We start from the raw sequence: 12409 nt of genomic DNA, 5'->3' as shown, positions 1-12409 counted from the left end.
ACCACATCTCAACGAAGAAAAGGAAATAGGGCGAACAAGCCTTCCTAAGTCCTTTAACAAGTGGAAACGAATCGTGAAGTATAAGCGAATCGTGAAGTATAAGCGTGAATAAGTAGAAGCGTATTACGAAGCAAAAGCGTTACAAGTATAAGTGAAGTAAAAGTGATAACAAGTATAAGCGTATCACGAAGTGAAAGCGTTATCAAGTCGGAGTTTAAACTAAGTAGAAGTGAAGAAGTGGTATCTAACAAGTAAGAGTATAAAAACATGGAAGAAAACCTTGATGAAATCTTTGGAAAACCTTTATACTTAAGAAAATCACGATTGGTATTCTTTTGTAAAATAAGTTTGAAAACTTTTAGAAATCCTTTGGGACCCTTTCATAAACAATTTTTTAAACGAAACTTTGATAAAACATTATAAGTAAAAGTTGAGCAAGTAACGATGTTTTAGAAAACCATTTGCAGTATCATTCTCGATAAAACAGTTAACAGTGTGGTAAATCCTGGTGCATGCGGGTTATCAATCACATGTGATTGATATGATAACTGGCATGTTTAACTTGTATTCCCCCCCCCCCATAAAAACATGTAAAACATTTAAAAGGTTCATTCAGGGGTATGAACTCACCCGATGTAAGTGGATCCGACGAAGGTGCCGGTTGGGTGCTCGGTGTCAAGTAAGGACTTGGACACACTTAGTGACCTATTAACATATGATAACATATGTTTACATATAATTAGTACATATAATACTAATTAAACAAGTATACGCATCCTAAAGTGCGAAAAACACTTTGATTAAGTGCTAGGGGTGTCCCGGGTAACATTTAAGGGTGTGTATGGCCTAGATAGGGAGTTTACTCTTCAAGAGTAAACTCTATATAGAGTTCACGGCCCTAAGACCATGTACCCATGAGTTTACGGTCGTAAACTCATGGTGGGAGTGTTCTAGGATGCTAAATGGCCTTATATCACTTGTAGATTTATGATAGGTCCAAATATAATGCATATGAAGGGGTTTAAAGCTCTTAAGGGGCCATTTGAGGAGTTTACGACCCTAAATGAAAGACCCCAACTTTCGTATTTATGAAAGACCCAAACTTTCATATTATTCCAACATTATTCTTAAGTTAATTCCTCGAAACATGCTACATGCATATTTATAAAACAATATTTTATATTGATAAAGTGATTACAAAGGATTGGATACAAACCGACTAAATTTTATTACATTTCATATCTACCCAGGAATCTATTATTCATATACATACTTGAACATTAGAATACAGAGAAATAGTATTAACTATTCTAAATCTTTCAGCAGTATAAAACTAAATTGGATACTCATCACCTGCAATTGTTAAACATTGAGAGGGATAAGCGATAACGCTTAGTGAATTTAATAAATAGATACAATATAATCTTATGCCTTATATATATATATACCAATATGACAGAAGCAAAAGGGAACAAGAACAACAATAGCATATGCGTATCATATGTCACGCTTTCAATATCAACTCAAGATTTGATTCAAAGATTTACGATCAATGAGACATAACAATTTCAATACTTGATATGCATCAATAAAGCTTTTGGCCCAAACGGAACAGAAGATATACAGCTTCGGATTAACATTTTGGTAGATTTCAGGCTTAAAGCCCTGTCTAACCATTTGCCAATACCATAGAATAGAGTTCATTCTCTTACGGAGTCATGCTCTACATGGTCAGAGGCTACATACCAGTCCTATCTAACCTTCTGCCAATGCCATAAAATAGAAGTCATTCTCTTACGAGACATGTTCTACATGGCCAGAGGCTACATACCAGTACCACCGTGAATCTAAGTCCTTTCACTGATCACAAGGTCAAAGGTATATCTTTGCTATTAAAAATAGCAATTAAAAATAACCCGGAATAATAACGCTGAAAAGCACGTAGTACATATAACACATAACATACAATTGTTCCTATATATTAAACTCACCTTAAAATAATCAGGGGTTAAAATAGTAATTTGAGCATCATATCGTCTCCAAATATGGCTTTATTTGTTGAAAACCGGGAGAATTAGCTAAAAACCGGACTCTAAAAAGGTAGAGCTTCAAAACCGAAAAGATAAATTTTTCGGGCTTTACGGCACTTCGGGACGTGTTTCGGGTGTTAAAATTGACACCAGGGCTTCGGGGGATGTCAAAATAGTCAAAATATGGAAAAAGGGGCCAAAAATGGCAATTTTCTAAAATTCCTCGGCAAGGCTCGCAGGCCTTGTATTTATAGGGAGGAGATGCGAGGGTTCGGCCGAGAAGGGGTGAGTCAGCGAGGGCAGGTGGCAGCGAGGGAGGAAGACACGCGACTCAGGCGAAGCTCGGACACGCGAAGGGGGCAGCTGGCGCTTCGGACTCCGGACCAAACACGCGTCGGACTTCGGACTTGCCACGATTCGGATGACTCAGCGAGATCGAACACCTGTGCGACGCGCGTCGGATGCACACTGGTCCGCGGTTCGGTTCAATCAGAAGGCTGCACATGTCGGACCCGGGTAGAGCGGCTACTGTTCATGCGAGATTCCCCGGGTCTTATCCATAATTTCTCGGTTTTTGAGCCAAAATCTTCCGAAATTCATAACTTTCGCATACGAACTCCGTTTTTGACGTTCTTTATATGCACGCGTAGATAAAATTATGCTCTAGAACTTTCATTTAGACTTTGTCGGCTAATTTTAAATTTAATTTTTATATTATTATTTTTAACAGACCGGGACAGGATAATCCGTTAAAAATTCATAACTTCTTCATCCGACATCCGTTTTCGTCAGACTTTTTACCGTTGTACTACAAATGACGAGACCTTCAATTCTCGTTTAGGTTGTGTCGGCTAAAAATCACTCGATTTAAAATTCAAGTTTTTAGCTGTCTACTGCTAAGCTGAAACTTCGAAAAACCATAACTTCCTCAGACGAAGTCAGATTTTGGCGTTCTTTATATGAAAGTTGATTATTTTCACGAGTTCTACAACTTTCATTTACATCACTAAGGCTAAAAATTAGTTTATCGAAAACTAAATTTTTACGCGACAAAGTATTTTCCGGATTTATCACGGATCTTCGTTTGGTCATAACTTCTTCGTTATAACTCGGATTTCGACGAGACTTTCGCCTAAATGTTTCTAACGAGATTATCTACAACTTTCAATAATAAAATTTTACTTATTTCAAATTTTATATTTTCGCAAAATTTTCATTATTTGACTATTAATTGGAATCTTATAAGACTTCCAATATTTTATGAGTGATTCTAAACATAGTTTTACTTCATTTCTATTAAAAACTATCCGTTAGAACTCAACACTCAATTTCACATAATATTATTCTCTTTTATAATTTACAATACACGATTTCAAAAAGTGTATGTTACACTAAACTAGGATTTTACGGCCGTAAGCTCTTATACACTCATTCTTTTGGTGTTTTAAGGTCTTAAATAGTAGAGAATAAAATCCTAAGCATTTTTCCAAGTCAAATGGGGAGTTTAGGGCACCATTTAACCCCTTAATTGGAGTTTACGGCCCAGGTACCCATTCATGAGGGGTTTACGGCCGTGAACTCCTTATGGAGTTGTTTTAATCAAGTTTAAGGTCCCTAACTTGTTGGTGGTCGATTCTAGAATTTAATCTAAGGCTATTGGTGTGTTTAAGTGGCTTTTAAACACTCAAATATGAGTTTACTCCCCATGAAGAGGAGTTTACGGCCCAAACATGTTATTGGGCAGTAAACTCATGTTTACTCTCCAAAAACCCGTTTCAAGGTATTCTAAGTCCGAATGTGTAAGCCTACAAGTCATATCTAAGCCTTAGGGGCAATTTGGAGGGGTTTTGGGGCTTAAAAACCCCCATTTAGGGGTGTTCACGGTCCAAGAGAGTTCTTGGGCCGTAAACACATGTATTTGTTGGATTAGTGTCTAAGTCCATAACTATTTTGGTATGTACTTGACCCGATGGTACATGGTCCTTTTGGGTTGCCTTCACCAAAGCAACTTGATTGGAGAAATAAATAAAGAGAGAGGTTATTATGATTTATTAATATGTTATAAGAATAATATATTAAAGGAGAAATCATATTTGTTTAATTAATATTGGTCAATAATTAATTAAGAATTAATTTTGTGATCAAATGTAATTAATTAAACTAGAGGGGCTGAATTGTAATTATGTGATAGTTGCAAAATAGGGCAATGGTTATCCTTGTTAAAGGATGGACGAATTCAAGGATAAGGATATCCTTAAAATCGTCCAAAGGTCCAAGAGATAGGGATTTCCAAGGCTTATCTTATGGTTGCTTGATGGGCAAGTAACTAGATAAGGATAAGGACTGAAACCCTAATCCCAACCCTATATAAAGACCCCTAAGGCCTTAGGATTTCGTACACTTGATCCCTAGAAGACCTAAGGACAAAATCTTATACCTCTCCTCTCTCCTTATACCTTCTCCATTTGCTCTTGGTGTTTGTAAGCCATTAGAGGAGTGACACTTGTGACTCTAAGCCTTCCAAAGTCAATTCAAGGAGGAATTGGGATTGTTATTACTACATAACAATCAAGGTAATATCTTAAACCTAATTATATGTTAATATTGATTTCCATATGCTAGAATTAGGGTTTATAGTCTTGGATTCAAAGCATGTACAATAGAGAAACCTAGATCCAAGCATTAGGGTTTGTATGAGCACATAGGATGTCTTATGACCAAAACCCATCAGTATTGGCCCCTAATTTATGTTTTAAACACGAATTTGCATGCTAGATAAACTATACAACAAGTTAGGGTAGATTGCTTACTCGTTTGGGGCTCGAAACGGACGATTTTTGGCTCGAAAAATAAGTTGTAGAGAGAAAGTATAGAGAGAGAGAGAGAGTAAAAAGGTGGAAATGGAGTTTACTCTCCCATATATAGGGGTTGAGCTTGGGGCTCAATGAAAATCTACCCGATAATGTCGTTAAACGGGGCTTTTGGTTGCATCCGATTTAGTGGTCGTATTTTGACTTGGTTGAAACTAAAAAAAAAAATTTCAAAGGAAAATTTTGGGATGTTTCTAACTTGTTTCAACCCTTACCAAGTCATTATAAAAGTCCTCATTTAATTAACCTCTTCCAAAAGGTTAACGGACGAATAATTGAAGCGAGGCTTATTAACGGAAGGAGGTTAAAATTGACGGAATAAATTTCGGGTTGTCACAGTTGAAAAAGGAGTTTGTATCTAATTTTAAATTCATAATGACGTATAATTATAAAAAAAAAAAGTTGTTATATGTGTATGTGTATGCATAAAAATTAATTCTATGTATGAGTGGCAAGTAATTAATATATATTAACTAAATTAAAAACGTTAATAACATAAAAATGCATAATATGCATGTATTTCATCTTTTATAACATTTTCTAACAATATATTAATATTTGCATTCAAACATTTAGTTATGTAGAATTTTGAAATAAGGATTAATTTTCACTTTTAAGAATGCAACCTTTCTAATAAAAGTTGCTAATTTTAATCAAAATTGCAACCTTTCCAATAAAAGTTACTGTTTTTTTAATAAAAATAGCAACTTTTCAAGAAAAGGTTGCCACAACTCGTATTATGCAACATTTGTTTTCAAAATAGCTAATATATATCTAAACGCAACTAATATCAAAAGGTTGCATCCAAAAAGTTGCATTAGATTCATTTTGCAGTAGTGTCCGGTTCTAACTCAATAAAGCTCATAATAACACACAACATAAATCACAAAGACATAATGCATGATATCACAATACTCAAATAAACACACAAGACCCTCCGGTCACACACAAAGTTACCACTCATGGTAAGTATAGTGAGAAGACTCACATCGTATGTAAGTAAGGAAAAAGTGTACCCCTCGAACAGTCTAATCCCCGCATACAAGTAATAAGCATCTCTAATTAACACTCAAAATCACAACTCTAAATAAACTCATGCTAGTCCCTCCCCTAAATCTTGGGATGGGTAAAAGTCCATTCTACCCCTCCATGGTCTCCATACTCTTGTTTGACCAAACCCTAAAGTCAACAAAAGTTAAAACTCGAGTCAACAGTCCATGTTGACCCAACTCGTCAAGTGCATCTATGCAACTTGTCGAGTACCTTCGTTCCCTCAGAAAACTCATGAAAGTCTAAATCAACTCGTCGAGTTGACCCGTCAACTCGCCGAGTTACAACATGTCCAGACTCATCAGTACAAACCCTAACCGACTCGTCGAGTCGGCTCATCAACTCGCCGAGTCCCTTCAGTGTAATTCTAATTCAGACGTTTTAAGGCATAAATGATGCCCTGAACTTTGGATCTATCCTCCTAAGGGTCGAATACCACGTACAACTGCAAGCTTTACGTTCATGCATGTCATATTAGGCTCATAATTCCTATATAAGCTCCAACAAGGGTTAGATACACAAAAGCTTGCCTCTAGCTCAATAAAGCTCGGGTCTTATAAGACCTTCTACAGTCCATATCTGAAGTTTCGACCTCAAGATATGCTCAATTGACTCAATAACACAAGATGGATGGGAGAAAACCCTAAAAACTCCCTAAACCAAGGTCTCACAAAGAAAATGATCAAGTTAGCATCTTTTTACCTCCAACAGAAGCAAAACACTGAAAAACTCTAGATCCAAAGGCCTATTATCGTCCCCAAGGCTTGATGCTCTTCACTTCTCCTCCAAAAGCACTAAAAACTCACAAGTTTAGCTTCTCTTTCTCACAGACAAGGCTAAGACTCGATTAGGGTTCTTCATAGAGCTTTAAGATGATAAGGGAGGCGGAAATGAGGGCTTAAGGCCCTTTAAATAGGACACAAACCCGGAAAATTAGGGTTTCCTCACACAGCCCCTACTCGTCGAGTCAGGGTGCTCCGACTCGAGGAGTAGACTCTAAAAATCCCGCGGTCCAAATAGTCTCTACTCGGCGAGTTGGTGCTCCCCAACTCGTCGAGTTGCCCTGTTCTCATGAATAAAATATAAAAATAAAATACCTAAGAGTCGGGATGTTACGAGAGAGAGAGAGAGAGAGAGATGGAGAGAGAACCAAGCTCTCTCATGATATGGTTTTTTAGAGCAAGAAGCAAGAATGAGATTAACCCCAAAAGCAAGCCTCATGTTATGGTCTTAAAGCAAAGGTAAGGACTATAAGATCTTATCACTTTAACACTTTTGACAAACATGTCTCCCTTGCTTTAAGACTAGCCATGCCTTTTTAATTTCTTTTTATTAAATAACATGAAAGCCATGCTTTCATTTTGTCTCTTCTTAATTTCGAAATCAAGAGCTAAAAAGAAGACAAGAGTTTTATATTTTATAAACCAAGTTTATAAAATATAAATCTTAACTTTTTGGTAAAAGACAAAACAATTTATCTAGTCCAAAATGTTGTACATGACTTATTAATTAATACCATATGAATTATGTAATGTTACTTGCTAATGAAAATTATTATTTTCTAGAAATAAATAAATTTCGATTAATTATAAGAACTTATTGAATATTTATTAAAAATCAATTTCTAATAAATAATCAATTATATCAAGTTGTTAGTGTGACCCATTAGTATCATATGTTAATTAGCAATATCACTTTAATATGATTCTTGAACAGACAAGTTCTTTATATATATATATATATATATATATATATATATATATATATATATATATATATGTGTGTGTGTGTGTGTGTGTGTGTGTATGTGTGTGTGTGTGTTTGTGAATTACATTGTTGCCTTTAATGAGTTTAAGCCTAATCTTAGGGTGAAAGGAGTGGTTCGCACCCAATTTGTCAACCCACTACAATATTAACTCTACATCAATTATTTTCTTTCTTCTATTTTTTCCAATTTTTTCAACCCACAATACATGAATATTTTTCGAATTTACTCAACCTACTCAATTAAAAAAACAGAAAAACTATTATAAGTCCCTATATTTTAAACTAATATGCAATTAAGTCCATATATTATTTTTTTGGTGAGGTCCTAAACACTGATTAATTTATTTAATTAACTCTTGAATACCAGTTAAATTATTTAATTTTGGACAATTTTTCAGATTAGCTAGTTAATCTAAAAAGTTGTCCAAAATTGAATATTTTAACTGATATTTGGGATTTCGTTAGAAAAAAAATATAAGGACTTAATTGAATATGTTCCCAACTTTTTCAACCCACAATACATGAATATTTTCCTAATTTACTTAACCTACTCAATTATTTTCTTTCTTCTCTTTTTTCCAACTTTTTCAACCCACAATACATGAATATTTTCCCAATTTACTCAACCTACTTAATTAAAAAAACGGAAAAACTATTATAAAGTCCCTATATTTTAAACTAATATGCAATTAAGTCCCTATATTATTTTTTCGGTGAAGTCCTAAACACTGGTTAATTTATTTAATTAAATCCCGAATACCGGTTAAATTATTTAATTTTGGACAATTTTTCAGATTAGCCGGTTAATCTAAAAAGTTGTTCACAATTGAATATTTTAACTGGTATTTGGGATTTCATTAGAAAAAAAAATATAAGGATTTAATTGAATACGAGGTCAAAATGTAGAGACTTTATAGGAGATTTCCTTAAATGTAAATTCTTGTTTTTTTAATTTTTAATTTTTTATTTTCTATAAAGTCTTTAAAAAGTTTCAAACTTGAACATTTGAGAGTATAGATTTAGAGTTTTTTAAAATGAAATAATATAAGCTTTTGATCTGGATGAACTCTCAAATGAGTTCCTGTTAGATTTTGGGTCTAATATTATCAATATTTAGTTGGATAATTTTCTAGGATCATGATTGCAATAACTTTCAGATCGCTTTTAAATCTAAAACACAGAAAGTACCTTGCTATTTTGTGTTTTGAGAGATAGAGAGAATCTGATGAACATATTTCGAGTATATAGAATGTACCCTTTTCTGGAAGATTCACAACGTTCTGATGGAAGGAAAAAGTAGTTCATTGTATTTAAAAAAAACTGCAAAAATGGTCCCTGTGGTATGCATTTTTTGGGGGGGGGGGGGGGGGGGGGGGGGGGTTAGTCCAAACCACCATTTTTTTTGGCTTCGTGGTCCTTTTGGACTTGTTTGTATGTGAAAATAATCCCTCCAAAAATTGAAATGACTATAATACTCTTGGGGTATTTATTTTTCATTTTTTTAAAATTTAATATTTATTTATTTATTTTAACAATTAAAAAATATTAGAGGACCCACCTCTCTCTCTCTCCAAACGTGTGGAATTGTTGGATATTGTTAGAATTGATGAAGAGAAAGAAAAATGATAGAAAGAGAATGAAAATTCTTTATTTCATTGATTGGAAAAACTCACCGTTGAATACAATAAGAAGGAAATATATACATCACAAAAACACAAAGTGCAACTAACTTAACCAAACTTAATTATCACGGATTGATGACGTGCAACAAATATCGACTGTCTCATTGCGACCGGTGAGCTTATGTTCATTCCTTTCACCATAGACAACAATGTGTTTATGTGTGCCTCAAACCCAATTTCTCAATAGCCTTCTTGATGACCTCATATCCTCCTTCTCCCCCATGGATTTTGTGTTGAAAATTGCAAATGGGTAAGATCAAGATTATGAAAAAAGTATTTTTCAAGTTTCAACATTTTTTTTATGTAAAGTTCACCGGAAAATATCTGTAGTTGGTGTGAACTCCGACACGATTCCAGTCACCTGCTCATAATCCGACATTCCCATGCTCAATGAGTATTTCTCGTTTTTACATAAAAATTCAAGAACATTTTTTATTTCAAGAAACTTTACCTTAATGGGCTTCAAGTCAAACGAAACCACAACACTAACAATCTCATTGATCTTATGTAGAGAAGAAAAAAAAAAGAGAATTTTAACATCAAGAATAGATACATAGTAACATAAATCGATCCTTTTATAATTTTACCAAAGTTTTACAGTAATTCAAGAATATAACGAGCAACTCAGATCTCTTCTCCGACAGATGATCCGAGATGAAACTCCCACTGGTCGGGCATCACCTCGTGGTTAATCCCACCGATGTTGATTCCGACGTAAAGGCAAGCCTTGCAGTGTGCATCAATGATATCACGTTCAAAGGCCTTATCGACTCCAACCCACAATAATATGGGCCTTAATTTCATTAAACATATAAATTCGTTAAATTTTAGACAAAATTGTAAGAAAAGGATATAGATTCGAGGCTACCGGAGGTTACCTGAGGTCTTGGGAAGCCTCCTTGGGGCCGACCAACGACCATAATGTATCTTTCTGCAACAAGGTATATTCTTGTTCGATTCCATACCTATTACATGAAATTGGAAATTATAAACATCGAAACAAGAGTTGGGAAGTCATTTGTGAAGTGAAATCAGGAAAAATACCATGGGATTTCCTTCTCGATCGACTTTACGGTCTAAATTGAGAGAGAGAGAGAGAGAGAGAGAAGGGGGGGAGCGAGGGAGAGAGAGAGAAGATTTCCTTCTGCAGGAACCATTTTCACTAGAAAAAAAAAGTCCAAAAAAACACCAAGTAAAACTAAAATACAATAAATATATATATATATATATATATATATATATATATATATATATATATATATATATATCTTGATTTTGTAGGGTTTAGGCATGGATTCATCCCCTGATCTTATTACAGATGATCTTATTACAGAACAGGATGGAACCTTTATGATTGGTGGTGACGCTGCAATGCAGCGGATGATAGCTCCTGATTTTATTCGTCGGAATCAAAATGTAGTGCTTGGGGCAGTTGATGGGCACGAGAATCCAATGGCAGATGAGTTCTTTAAAATCTGCTATCAATTATCAAATCTGCTCGAACGAATTTGTGAGTACCAGAAGAAGCAAAGTGGAGACACTGAAGACATTACCATGGATTATAAATATGATGGACCATCTGCCCTCTTGGTTGAGCTCAGATATCTGCACGGGAGATCTTCTAGCTTACTCTCTTCCTCGACAGTGTTTGTTGGTAAGATAGAGAAACTACAAAAGGAAGCAAAAAGGGACAAGACCGGGGCTAACCGATCATGGAATTTCATGATACCTGGATTTGTAACTGCTGTTGGATCTTTGTATTTCCTTGGCCACCGTTGGTTGAGTGGCTTAGGAATTTTCATAGGGGGAGTGACTCACTTCGGCAAAAAGTGGTCATCATCCAAGTTTCATAAAGAGGCAACGCTTTTTGACAAGTCAAAGGATTTTACAACATCGGTCATCACATACGCCACTCTCATTAACTCCAAAGTTAAACTTGTGGAATCCTCAATTCAGGAGCTTGATGCTGCTTTATGTAGCGTTGGTTCTGATGGAGACTACTTGAAAAATGAAAGTGCAAGAAACAATCTGAGGAGACTGTTGCAAGAGACTTTGTCACATACCGATGCATGTGCCAATATTGTTCAACTAGGAAAAACGGAGGTGATGAACAAGTGGGAATCCATGTGAAGAGGTATTTTATCTGTTTTTTTCTTTACACCTTAATTTACTAACTAGTGGTCTAAGTAGTGGTGGTCTAATTTCTGAGAGTAAGCTTCCATGGGATGTGTTTCAACTTTTATAGTCATAAACATTTTGGGATTCTTTTATATATATTTGATTTGTTGTTGGCGTTGTATTGGCATATTTGTTTCATTCAAATCTCTGTTTTCTTATTTATCTTTTTAGTTTATTTCAGAAACAAATGTTAATTTAGCTCTATGTTTGTGGCCTTTTGATGCAGTACTATTTTGAAGAATTGAGGATCGTTGCTAGATCAAGAAACACCCGGAGGACATATGCAATTAGAAAATTGAACGAGATTGTCTATCACAATCAAATGATTTGGGTCTTTTTAGATGGAAATACTGCAATTTTTGTTACAAGTGTTTGTGTTTGTTCAATGAAAATATGAATTTTGATCATCAAGTTTTTTTTTTTTTTTTTTTTACATTGCATCTTTGATTTCAAGTAAAAATGATGATCAGGTAGGGTAGGTTTGACAATCGGGTAGTGTTCGGGTCGTGGGTGGAGATTTACACAAAAACCGGATTGACCCATAGGATTCGATCCGGAAACCGGATTTGGTCAAAACTGGTTTTGACCAAACCTGTGACCGGATTGAAGTTTCGGATGCAATATCGGATCGACCCCCGGATCGTAAATCGGATTTAATGAAAACTGGATCCAAAACCGGTTTGAAACCGAATATTTTTTTCTAACTGTTGAAAAATGGGTATTTTCGAAAAAATCATTTTTTTCTAACCGTTAGTAAGCTCCAAAAAACGGTTAGTTTGAACATTTCTTGACTTTTATGACCTTCTAAACACATAAAAATGGATGGCATTCG

At 35.0% G+C, this 12409-nt stretch overlaps 1 long non-coding RNA gene across 1 annotated transcript; it reads left to right on the top strand.

Moving 5' to 3' along the window:
- Positions 1-11060: 11060 nt before the first annotated feature.
- On the top strand, positions 11061-11984 carry LOC145017393 (uncharacterized). Its single transcript, XR_013666492.1, has 2 exons — positions 11061-11533; positions 11804-11984. It is a non-coding gene; the product is annotated as an uncharacterized LOC145017393 (long non-coding RNA).
- The last annotated feature ends 425 nt before the right edge of the window (positions 11985-12409 follow it).

This window comes from Lactuca saligna, chromosome 9, assembly GCF_052625555.1.
Source record: "Lactuca saligna cultivar CGN05327 chromosome 9, ASM5262555v1, whole genome shotgun sequence".
In the NCBI taxonomy this organism is placed as follows: Eukaryota; Viridiplantae; Streptophyta; class Magnoliopsida; order Asterales; family Asteraceae; genus Lactuca; species Lactuca saligna.
Note: the sequence above shows the minus strand (reverse complement) of the source record. Positions and strands in the feature narration are given on the sequence as shown.